Below are 12,835 nucleotides of genomic sequence, written 5' to 3' on the forward strand. Positions count from 1 at the left end.
ACCCGGGGCAAGGCAAGTAATTTGCGCCCCCTAACCTGTGGATTTGCGCCCCCTAACCCGTGGATTTGCCCTAACCCCAGATGTTGCGCCCGGTGCGGCCGGCACCCCCTGCATCCCCCACGCTACGCCACTGATAGGACCCCACCCACTCACAGTTTGGTACTGGCCACTGAAAAGATCTGTGGTAGCTCTCTTCTCCCTTCTGCTCATGGAAAAAGGACATAGCTGGGCAAATATCTGGGTATTTCCTCAACATTGAGAAGACTGTCTTGCAATGACTTCTGGAATTCCAGTTCTGCACATGGAAAGGGAGTTCAGATGGCCTATTGCTCACCACAATGGCAGCCTCATGTGCTTCCTAGTCACAGCATGCATGTATTGGGGTCCAAAGTTGTGCTGGGCTAATACACCATGGCATTAAGCTTTTGCACCAACCACTTTTCTGGTACGTGGCACAATACTTATGAAATGACAACATTGTGACCTACATGGGTCATGCAATTCTATGAAGGCTTCCTTGAAATGGATGGTACTACTTTACCTACCATGTATTTAAAAAGCTTGTTGTTTCATAGGCTTCTTTGGGCATCCTACTATATTCTAGGATATTTTTATGAACAAGCAGTTTGTACATTTTCATATATATAAAATAAATAAGAATAGTCATATACTTAATTGGTCATAACCACAGTAGAAGCATATTCCTAGTGTAGGGTCAGCATCCATTGTAGTTTTATTCTGCAGCATTCATCAGTGAATGGCTGTGTGCAAACTACACCTTTACAGCACATTCAAAACCTATTTCCTCCCTCAAAGAATTCTGGGCATTGTAGTTTGTTAAGGGTTGCTGGAACGCTGCATTCAGATTGGTTATAATGCTAGAGCTTCGGTCTTGATTTCTCATGTTCCTTTTACACTGCAGTACCTGTTGAGTTACAGAACTGTGGTTTTCTGAGTGATTTACCATGTCAGACTAAGTTTTAAATGGCAGGAAAGAATGCAACGTTAGGATACTTCCCCAACTTTCATCATGTGATACTGCACTGCAAAACTTCAAGGCTTTTCCAAGATAACAAGCTTGCAAACGGATGAAACAAATAACACAGAAAAAAGTGTCAAACTTCCACTAGTTTCCCAGAAGTAGCATTTAGATCCTGGAAAGATTACATTAAACCTGGAAATTACCAGGTAAGGATAATTTCAGGATAATGGAGTAAGTGTGGACTGAACGCAGTCAGGGTTACAATTAGCAGGAACCCTTCACAAACAACAGTGCCCAAAATTATTTGAGGGAAATAATGTGCTTTGAATGCGCTTTTAGCATGTGCAAACCCGCAGCTTGACAACAATGTACTTAGAGCACCATCCTGTGTATGTCTACTCAGAAGCCAATCCTACTACATTCAATATGAATATAATGTGTACTGTACAGGACTGCAACCTAACTCAGTTTTTTAAAAAAACAAAATCTTGGAAAAAGTACATTGTGTTCTGTACATATCCCATTATTCCTGCACAATGCCACACACACACACACACACACACACAGAGAGAGAGAGAGAGATCCTCACAACAACCCTGTGAAGTACTTTTGGCTGCAAAAAGGACACTGGACGTAGTCACCCAATGAGCTTCATGGCTGAGCAGGGACTCCTGCCTATTGGAAACATATCCATGTATAAAGGCGAGATTTGAAATTTTCTCAGACATATTTTATCCTCTCCAAATATTTACATACACAGATATCAAGTTTCCCTACTCTGGCCGGATTATGAGCTTTGAAGCTGGTAGTGACACGGTTAAGGCACTATTGTTCTAAGAAGCGCTTATCCGTGAGCATATTGTTTCAGATGGAATATATATACAACATGAGAAAAATCTTGTTTGCTGAAGTCTTCTGTAACTTCAAAACTTGCACACTTAGATGCCAAAAGATGTTTGTCCCATAAAAGATATTAACTGGTTTAACTTCCACTGTTGCTGGCAGGAAGCCGGTTCACACACTATATGAAAAGGTGTGTGAAAATCCCAAAGGAGGTGGACCTAGATATGGGCACTGTTCTTGCTCAAAAGCATTGTCATTATATTTATTACACCTTCCAAGAATGAACCCCAGTACTGTATTCCAAACAATTGACTTCTGGATCACAATGGAGCTCTGTTTGCTGCAATTAAGTTCTGCAGTCACGGTCACCGTTTGAAGTATTCCGAACCTTTGCATGCAAATTGCAGCCTCTAGATAGAAATTATCTCCAGAATGCACTTTGAAAAGGAGCAGGAAGAAAGGGCAGCAATGCGGTTCAAACCCCCTTAGGCGCAAAAACCACCTTGGCTCGGTCACCGTCTCTCAGCCTGCCCTACATCACAAGGTTGTTGTTGGAACAGGGTTAAAAATGCGAGGAATGAAGAGGCGACCCTGAAGTCCTTGGGGTGAAGAAGGGCGGGCTAGAAATGCTAGAGAGAAAAGGAAAGGTCAGAGGGAACGATCTGCGAAGCCCGCCCCGCCCCAATAACTCTGCCCTAACTACCTTTGCTCTCACGGCTTTTCGCGGGGCTCACTTCGAAATAAGCACACGTAAGCCCAACGGCCACGAAGGAGATGCGTGCACACATATAGGACACTCGAATGCTTCCTTTTAACGTGATCACGAGAGGTGGCTCTCTGTGCGCGCCAGCCGAAGCAGCGCAGGGGAGGGGGCAGCGTCTCTCTCTCTCTTTTGCAACGCCAGAGCATTGTGGGCAGATTTTCCCCTGCAGCGAGCGAGGAGGCTCATAAACTCTGCAAAGAAGCCCCGCTTGTTTCTCCAGCACCTCGCCGGACTCCAGAGAGCGCTGTGCAGCCGGCCCAGGGAGGGGAGCTGCAGGAGCAGCAGCCGCCCCAACCCCGGCCGGCGCAGGAGGGCAAAGGAGCCCCGGACGGACACCTCCTCGGCGCGGCCGGGGGGCTCACTCCGGCCAGCTGCAGTCCCAGCCACGGGGCCCAGGTAAAGGAAACTTGCCTCCTTCTTTGTGCGCCTTCGCTTCCGCGCCGGCAGAGCTCAAGGTCTGGGCTGCCGCTGCTGCTGCTGCCGCCGCCCCATTGCAAAGGACCAATGGGACTTTAAAAAACATTTTGCTCCCGGGGCTCGATCGCCAAGAGACCGGGATCTTCCGATCTTAGAACAGGCTGGCCAGAAATAAGGATGGGAGAGAGAGAGCAAGAGGCTCAAAGGGGGTGTGGGTGCGGCGAAGAAATTTGGGGGAGAGTCGATGGTGGCGGGACTGAAGCTGCGCAGCGCGAGAACGCAGCTTCGAGTCGGTTTATCCGGAGAAATGCGAACTGAGGCTCTATTATATTATTATTATTATTATTATTATTATTATTATCATCATCATCATCATCATCATCATCATCATCATCATCATCATGAATGGTGATGATAAGGACTCTTTTTCCTTGGGCAGTTTGCTGCTTCCCAAAGTGCTCGCTTCCTGGCATGGAGCGGCTGCCCCCTACAGGATCATGCTCAAAGGGAAGAAATGTAATCTGTCCCTGCCGTGTTGAAAACCAAGGACAGGAAAAGCCCGACTCTAAGAGAAGCGCAGCTCAGCGCCACTGATGGGTCTTCCTTGTCACTTGCTGAGTTCAGCAGATCTCCCGTTGTCGGTGCCTTTCTTTTTTACCTTGCTCAGCTCGTTTGTCTGCTGGTGCGATTCGGGTTCTCCTCCCGATCGGTTTAAACAGGGTAGGGACTCAGACCTCAGATGCATGAAAGGAGAAAGATAGAAAGAGTGCTCCTGAGCAAGCACAGAGTGCTTTCTCCTCAGCAAGTCATCCCACCCATTCAACTTCTGCATCTTTAAAGTGTCTGGTTGTGGGGAGAGGCGCAGGTTCTGTTGTATTTAGAATACCAGTGATTTTGTGTTGGGAAGGCTCCAGAAGAGTATCTGATTTAAATAATTTCTAGAGTCGGGGCTACATCACAAGTCCTAATTTTTGACATGGAATCATAGACATGTCAGAAACAACCTCACAATCCCCTTCCCTTGATGTAATTGCTGTTTTATTTGAATTGAAAGCACAGGTATTGTGTGATTGGACTCGTTTGTGGATAGCAAACTCTTACAACTATTGATGGTCAGACACGCCTCCTCAGTTCATCCCTCCTGATAGCATCCTGGCATTTATTTATGTGAACGTATAGATTACCTGTTCCAGGGGCAGAGAGCGACTTACATACCTGATACTTCATACAAAGAACAGACAGGTGCCAAGGGATTCACAATTCCCTTCCGGTTCTCTTTTTAACTCCTTTGTCCAAAACCAAGGGGTTTCTTTTCCCAGCCTAATGTATTCTGCAGATGTGCAGAGGGATGGCAAGTTTCCTCTTAGTATTACGGCTGTTTCGCGGAAGCCTGATTCCTCTTTTACTAATTTATTTATTGTTGAAACAAGAGATGTGCGCTCCTGCACTGGTGGGGCAAGGGAAGCACACACTTCCTTTTAAAGAATGAAATACGGAAGGAAAACAAAAAAAGATGTTCTTAAATAGCTAGCTATTGCTGGAGGAGAAGGAAAAGCTTCCTTGAGTTTCCAGCTTTTTTACCTTTTAAAGCAAGGGCGGCTAAACTCAGGCCTGAGGGCTGCATATGGTCCTGCAAGCCGCTCTGTCCAGCTTGAGGGCCTGTTTCGAGATAAAAGTAGATGAAACACTGGATGTGACTCTTATCTTTCTGCCATAGGCTGCATTCCAGCCATGCGAAATTCAGGTATTTCTATACTCACACGTATCTCCCAAGCAATAGGCAAATGCGCAGTTCAGGGACGCATCCCAGCCAGGCAAAAGCACTCGAAGAGTGTTTATTGTAGGGCTGGTAAGCACCTGGCCTGTGGAGACTGTCTGAGGCCTGACAGGAGACACGGCCTGGGAAGATTCCTGAGGGCTACAGCGATAGGTCTGGTCAGCCACATTGGCCTCTAGGCATGAGGTTCCCCACCCTTGATTTAGTGCTGTTGTTCCAAACTGTCCAGGCTCCCACTAGTCAACGCAGGACTTGGGACTCTTGGCTTGGTTACTACTAAGGGTGTTATTCCAAAGATGGCCGCGCTGCACAGTCCAGACATAGGTCAGGTTACCAGCAGTGTTTTGAAACTCCCATTGTTCTAGGAGCATTTTGCGACAGGGAATTTCATTAACGCGAGCAGTTTCTGAGCTCTGGGCACAGTACTTGCGACTAAGATTTCAGAATAAAACTGCAGAGTGGAAGGAAAGGAGGACCTTTTTCTGCCTCCCCGCGTCCAACTACTCTCTGAAGACTGGAGAAGAGACCCTCCTAAGAATATTAGGGGGGTGGGCAGGGGAAGGACTAGACCATGTGAAAAATAAACATAGTATTTTAGCTGCAGTCCATTGATTTTCAGCTTTGTATTCTTGTTATATAAAAAAGGTGTGCCTAGACATTCCGTTGTTGTGCCCATAACCTAGGTTTAAGGTGCCATTTAGCTCCTAGCTTTCATAGTTCAGTTTCTAAAGCTGTCAGGAGGCTGGGTCCACTTGCGCTGGCACAACCAGTGATGCATTCTTGGAGATGGGAGCAGTTGACAGCTCACTATCCACTCTAGGCTCAGGTGCTTCCTTGGGGGTGGGAAGTGCTTCACTGGCCGCCAAGTGGAGCTGAGGCCTTGTTAGGCAGCTCTCCCTCAGTGCTTGGGGGGGGGGTGCTTTCTCTGAACAAGTGCCTCTCCACGATATGGGTCAGCACCTCCCAGACCACTGGGTCCCTCCCCAGAATCAGGTTCCACTCTTCCCATTCCTTCTCTGAAGTCAAGAAGTCTCCACAGGACTCAAAACGGCTTCATAAAAATATAATTGGCAAATAATCTGTAGTCCAAAACCTAAATGCATGCTTATGAATAGAGAGTACTCGTCTCGCTGCCTTTCATTGCTATATTGCAGCGTTTAGAAGTGGAATGACTGTACCATTCCCCCCTCCTTTCTCTTGTTTGTGAGAGAAGTAGTTTGGTTAGATTGCATAGAGACTTGTTTGTACAAGTGAGCCCGGGTGGGTGTGAACAAACGGAGGGGAGCAGAACTGAAGCACACGAAGTCCGAATTGGGTCACTACATTCTGTAGAGTTCAGAGTTGAGAAATTCAGATTCCTACGAAAGGTTTACCTCCCACACTCTTGGGCCTATGAGAGCCTGTTCAGCCAAAATATTTAGGTGCGGTTATCTGCCAAATGAGGGAATAAACAATTTACTTCAAAGCATTGTGTAGGACCAACATAATTCTGGGGAATTAAGAAATTTCTCAGAATTAAGAGATTAAGAGTATGCTTACAAATCAATATTTTCTTTTTCTTCACTGCCATGTTTTCATATTCTCCCTGGTACAATGTTCCCCCCGATACAATTCTAGGAGCTCAAGGTGGCGTACCTGGTTTCCCCCCTCTGCAATTAACTCCCCACAACAACCCTGTGAAGTAGGTCAGCTGAGAGGCAATGACTGGCCCAAGGTCATCCAATGAGCTTCATGGCTGAGTGGGGATTTGAACCCTGGTCTCCCAAGTCCTTGTCCAACACTTTAACCACTACACCACACAGGCTCTGTCATGTGTCATATAACATTACTGTAAACACATCAGAACAAATGTTCAGTGAGGATTGTCATTAGGAAGTGACTTTTGCTGATATTTGGTGCGGGCTGGGTTTTGCCTTTTAACCTTTATCTCTTGGTGATGTCTGTTTGACACCATTTTGGTTACAAGACAAGGAAATGTCGGCTGGTGAGTCGAATACCGATAAAGAATAAGCAAAGCGCAGCCTCCTTAAGTGGCAGTCTCCACTTGGCAGAGCAGGATATATGTGGCTCCCATCCCAAACCAATTGGGCCATTAATCATCATGAAACATGTAGGGCGAGCTAAAGACGAGGCACTTAATTCTGGTCACAAATTAGTCTAAAACCTGTGTGATAGCACCGGCTCAAATGGAGGCACCTTAGCATTTAAATGCTGATAGCAGAAACAGGTGTTAGATTCTCAAAACCTCTTCGCAGAGGTTATAAAAAATGCCCATGTTAAATCAAACACTCATTTCAGTTTTTAATAACTTCGCAGGTCCAGGCTGAACTGTCTGTGGAGACTTTTTTGGGTCCCAAGTGACTCCTTAAAAAACACGGTTAAGGTTTGCAGGCCTCTTTCCCCACCCGCTCAACCTCCACTATTCCACATGATGAACATGCCTTTCTGCTTTTGTCTTGTTCCACGATCACAATATGGAAATTATGAAGACAAGTCATACCCATCAAACCACTAATTTTCATAGAAAGCAGGAGCCCACTTCTGCAAAGGTGTTCACATACTGTACCTGAGGTTTATGGGGGCAGAAAGCTGTCTCACAGACAGAGGGTCATTCCAGACAAGTGTTCCCCAACTTGGTGCCCACCAGATATTTGGGACTCCAGTCCCCCTCAGCCCAAGCCAACAGCCAGGATGATAGAAGCTGTAGCTAGAAACATTGGGGGGTGGGGAGCCCAAGGTCACAGAAGGCTGTTCTACCTGTTGGTCTTAACTTTGCTGGATTGCCATATGTAGGACATAGAACAATGTGCATGATGGACAGCAGAATCTAAGTATCAACCACACAAAACAAACTCATTGGAAACCACTCAACGTTGCATATTTATTATAGACATTGTTCTCCAGTTGTCTGCATAACAGAACTTCTACTGTGCCATCAATTCATGGTGTGAACAAAACAGCATTTTTGTCTAGCTTTGTAAAAACATAATTCTCCCAGCATTTGGTGTGTTGGGAAGTGCTGACCTGCACTCAAGGCTATATATGACTAAAGGATAAGCTAGTTTGGGAGAGGCAAGGTTGCCTTTGTCTGACGTCCAAGTTCTTATCCCAGAGAAGTCAATGGGAGCTTTGTCGTTGACTTCAGTGGGTTAATGATTTACTCTTTAGAAAATGCCTTGCTTTTTCTCTTTGCCAGAACCTGTTAAAGGATGCAACAGAATGAAATACAGAAATGATTTTGCAAACTATATCCTAATGGGAGATAGGTCAGGGGTTTGTTTGTTTATTTATTTGTTTGTTTGTTTGTTTCTACAAAACATTTAGCCACACTCCCCCCTCAGAATTTTGGAGAGGGGCATTATATGCCTGAGAATCTGCTCAGAAGACTTTCAATCAAAGCAGCCCTACGTATAAGGAGAAAATGGCATTTTAAGTCAAAAATGGATGGCTGTGTATAGTCATTACTGCCATCTTGTTAAATGGCTATTTAACTACCTATGGACTCAGTGGAGGTTTTGCCAATTATTTTGAAAGTAATTGAGTTCGCATTAAAGTATTCCGAGTTAATTACACAGCAGCCAGCTTTGTTTATCCAAGTCTCATAAGGTCCATAGACAAACAACAACAATGATTTAGAAATTTAAGGAGTGCCCTGTGATAAATATAGCTTACCACCAGGGGCTGATTTTTTAAAATCTCCGGTTTGTCATGTTTAATAGTGTAGTCACTAGTCACAACTGAGGAGTCTCATGGTGCAGGTTGCACATGCTGCAAATGTGTGGGTTGAATAGGAGTGTGGAAGTAAGCACACAGGCAGTAGCCGATCACAGCAACACCAGTTCCATTCCTTGGAAATCTCTTCCATTGTTTGCTTCCCAGTGCTTCTCACTATCAGTGTCCCATCTGGCACATGGCTGTGACAGATGTTTCATGACTAATTTCCAAATAGTTCAGTACTCAAAACGGTACACACGGCAAAGGATTTGCCTTCTCATAGCCACGTGAAAGCATCTTGCAGGAGCTGCCTGATAACTGTAAGGAGGTTTCTTTCTAAACCTTTACTTCTCTAGTATATCAGTAGGGGCCATAGGAGGGAGGTTTCTCAAGTCACCTTTGCTCTAGAGTCCAGCTCAGCTGTTGCAGAGTCCAAGGAACTTCAGAACAGTATTAGTCAAGGAGAGTGAGCCTTCTAACACAGAACTTTGTATGGAATAATTGCTCACAGCTTATCTGATTTATTTAATTTTGTTTAATCTCCTTATAATGGCAGAAACTAAAGGGCATCTTTGCCCAAGGAAATTTATTTCATGGGTTAATAAAGCACGAAGTCCATGCAGTGCATGGAGTCTCCTGGGGGAGTCTCAAATTCAGGAACCCTTCTATGCCTCCAAGAGTTTTGTTAGTCTAGAGTTTAACTGGAACATTAGAGGTGGTGTATTTAACCTTATGTGGCAGAAGAAAGGAATAATTTGTGGTGTATGCTCTGTATAAAAAATACTCTCAAGTTGAAACACTGGTGAAATTATGATGGGCAGGAGCTTTAACTAATGTGCCTAAAGTCTCTGAAACGCTGTGTTTGTTTTGCAATATCATATGAGTGGTATTCAAGCTAACTTTTATACAGAGTAGACCTATTAAAATTAATGCCCCTAGCTTAGTCATGCTCATTTAATTTCAGTGGGTCTGCTGTGAGTAAACCCTAGCTGAATAACACCGTATGTGTTTTCATATTTATGAAACTAATCAAAATTATTATGTGAACCACCCTGAGATCTTATGAAGAAGTGTGGTATATAAACCTGTCAGGGAACTGCCATCGGAAGGACAGGAGGTGCAAAGGCTCACTGAGGTTGAGAGAGACATAGCAGCTGAAGAGGGAACCAGTAGGGGGAGAGGAGGAACTCCAAGGGAAAGTGAGTCGGAGGGATGGCTCAGAGACGCTTCCCGCGAAAACAGTGGGGAGGTCTCAGGACCTCCTATAGGGACACCCACTCCTCGCCGGAAACTGTCACGCCGAGAGTCCAGAAGACGTGTTTCCGTTAAGGAGCTTTTATGTTGGAAACGATTCCGAAAGCAACCACTTTCGGATTCTGCTAGCGACTGACGCAGCCATGCCGGAGGGGCTCCGTCACAGGCAGAGGTTTGAAAACCTGATCAAACTCTGAGGGACTTGCATTTTACGCACAAGCAGCTCATCATCCCATTACAGCAATCCGAAAGTCCTCGAAAGCCAGCTTGTGCAGGGAGAGGCATCATGAGCGACCCAGCCGGAACCGGAGGAGCAGGAGCAGCTGGAGGGGGTCCAAGCCTGGAAGAAAGGTACAGGGCATTGGAGATCCAGCTTGCGCTGCAAACGGCGAGGCTCGAGGAGAGGAGGGCTCAGGATGCAGAAAAGGGAAAGGAGAAAACCACCCCGCTCGCCAGAAAGGTGCCAGGATGGTGCAGAAGTTTGGGGGGGATCCCAGGAACTATCATGCCTTTAGAACAGAGATGCAATATGCTCTCAACCTGCAGTTTGATGACTTCCACGACGAGGAATCGCGAGTGGCTTTTGTGATTGGCCATCTCGAATCGGGAGCAAAGGACTGGGTTAGACCCCTGATGGCAGTGAATAATGAGATCCTAAAGGACACGAGGAAGTTTTTTCGTGCCATGGACCTGATGTTTTCCAGCGACATTGAGCAGGGAGTGGTGCGAAGGCAGTTAATGGCTTGCAAACAGGGGAGCCGATCTGTCCGTGAGTACTGGACTGAGTTTACCATGCTGATTCATAAATTGGGGTGGGATCTATCGGCGGAACCCATCCAGATGCTTTTCAAAGAGGGGCTTTCTTCGGCCGTGAAAGATGAACTTTCCCGGGGGCCCAGGGCGGAGTCTATGGACCAGCTGACCAAATCCGCGCTGGCCATAGGAGCACGCCAGGAGGCGAGGGCTTTGGAAAAGCGGGAAGGGAAAGGGGAACGTTGGAGGGAGTTCCGCATTCCAGACATTCCAGAGCCACCTTTCCCGCCGGCAGAGCCGATGGAAGTTGGAACAGCGCGGGCGCGCGGTTTCAAATCCCAGTGAAGGGCAGAAGAAGGAGGGAAAGAGCGCCAAGAAATGTTATCTCTGCCAACAGCCAGGGCACTTTGCCAGAGTCTGCCCACAAAGAAAGGAATGGCAAGGGATGGCAGGAGCTGTTGGGGAAAAAGAGGAGGAAGGCAAGGAGCAAGTAAAAGCCAACGCCTGGCTGCCACCGTCGGGGCACAGCAGCCAGGCCAAAGAGCAGTGAAAGTGCCCACGCCGGAACCTCCCAGACCTGCTTTAGTGATAGAGGTGTTACTAGAGCTGCCAAACGGACACCCACTAAAGATCAAGGCGCTTTTGGATTCAGGCAGCTCCTGTAATTTTATGAGTAAGGAGTTTGCAGCTGAGCACCAGATACAGACCATCCCTTTAAGTAACCCCTTGCAGGTGACCACGATTGACGGCAGAGAGCTGTTGGGAGGAGAAGTTAGCCAACAGACTGTCCCGATGATAATGAGGGTGGCAAGGCACACCGAACGGATAGCGTTTAACGTGGCCACCTTGGGAGGAGCTCCCATCATTTTGGGGATGAGCTGGCTGGCGCTACATGATCCGCTAGTGGGCTGGCATCAGAGGGTGGTCTCCTTTGGGTCAGCGCATTGCCTAGAACACTGCAAAGAGGGGAAGGTTCCGGGAGGAGCCAGAGTCACCCTAGCCGGGATGGAAGTAACGGATAAAGGGAAGGTGCCCCCGCAATACGCAGATCTGAGCAACGTATTCAGCGAAAGGGAAGCAGACAAACTGCCGCCGCACAGACCCTTTGACTGTCAAATCAATCTACTCCCTGGGGCCCAACTCCCAGTGGGCAAGCTGTACGCCATGTCAGACAGGGAGATGCAGGAGTTGAGGGAGTTCATTGACAAAAACCTGAAACGAGGTTTCATCAGAGAGTCCCGAGCGGTGGGGGGCAGCCCAGTGTTTTTTGTGGACAAAAAAAACACAGATAAGCCGAGGCTTGTAGTGGACTTTAGGGCCCTGAATGCAGTGTCGGAACCCCTGGCTTTCCCTATGCCCCAAATTGATGACATTTTGACCAGGGTGAGGAAGGGAAAGATTTTTACAAAACTGGACCTGCAGGGGGCGTACAACCTGATACGCATAAGGAAGGGGGATGAATGGAAGACCACCATGTTCACCCCTTTGGGAGCCTTTGAATACCTCGTGATGCCCTTCGGTCTACAAGCAGGCTCGGCGTGCTTTCAAGCCTTTATGAACCACGTCCTGGGACCTTTGCTCTACAAGAATTGTGTGGCCTTTTTAGACGACGTGTTGGTATATTCGGAGGATGAGGAGCAGCATGTGAGGGACGTTCGAGAAGTGTTGGGCAGGCTGCAAGCCAACCAGCTGTGGGTGAAACTGGAGAAGTGTCAGTTTCATACCAAGGAGGTAGAATTCCTGGGGTACCGCTTGTCAGACAAGGGATTGGCAATGGATCCAGGCAAGGTCCAAGCGGTACTGGAATGGAAGACACCGAAGACCAAGAAGGATGTGCAAAGATTCCTGGGGTTTGGGAACTTCTATCGGAAGTTCATCAAGAACTTTGCCCACTTGACGGCGCCCATCACCGACTGCCTCAGCAGCAAGAAGAAATTTGTTTGGACGGCGGAGGCGGAGCGAGCATTTGAAGAACTGAAAAGGGCTTTCGCCTCGGAAGAACAACTTCTGCATGTGGATTTACGAAAACCAATGAGAGTGGAAACCGATGCGTCCGACCGGGCGGTAGGGGCGGTGCTTCTTCAACCGGGGAGGAGTACGTCGGAGTGGAGACCGTGTGCCTTCTTCTCGCGGAAGCTGAATAAATCTGAGAGGAACTACACGGTGTATGACAGGGAACTACTCGCCATTCACGAAGCGTTCCGGAGGTGGAGACATTTATTAATTGGGGCACAACACAAGGTGCAAGTGTGCACCGACCACAAGAATTTAGAGTATTGGAGAACGGCTCGAGTGCTCAACCAACGACAAGTGAGATGGGCACAGGAGTTCT

The 12,835-nt window shown here is 47.2% G+C and overlaps 1 protein-coding gene and 1 long non-coding RNA gene across 4 annotated transcripts in view; one reads left to right on the forward strand and one right to left on the reverse strand.

Annotated features, from left to right (window-relative positions):
• Window positions 1–1,619: 1,619 nt before the first annotated feature.
• Window positions 1,620–2,652, reverse strand: LOC114598907 (uncharacterized). Its single transcript, XR_003707187.2, has 2 exons — window positions 2,529–2,652; window positions 1,620–2,454 (listed from the first exon to the last, which is right to left on the reverse strand). It is a non-coding gene; the product is annotated as an uncharacterized LOC114598907 (long non-coding RNA).
• An 89-nt stretch (window positions 2,653–2,741) lies between these two features.
• KANK4 (KN motif and ankyrin repeat domains 4) overlaps window positions 2,742–12,835 on the forward strand; it is a 47,051-nt gene continuing 36,957 nt past the window's right edge. The window contains exon 1 of one of the 3 annotated variants that reach the window (XM_028733246.2): window positions 2,742–2,984. The gene's annotated coding sequence lies outside the window, so the exon portion shown is untranslated. The remainder of the gene's footprint in view (window positions 2,985–12,835) is intronic. The other 2 variants (XM_028733245.2, XM_028733241.2) reach the window with 2 other exon arrangements.

Source organism: Podarcis muralis, chromosome 5, assembly GCF_964188315.1.
Source record: "Podarcis muralis chromosome 5, rPodMur119.hap1.1, whole genome shotgun sequence".
NCBI lineage: Eukaryota > Metazoa > Chordata > Lepidosauria > Squamata > Lacertidae > Podarcis > Podarcis muralis.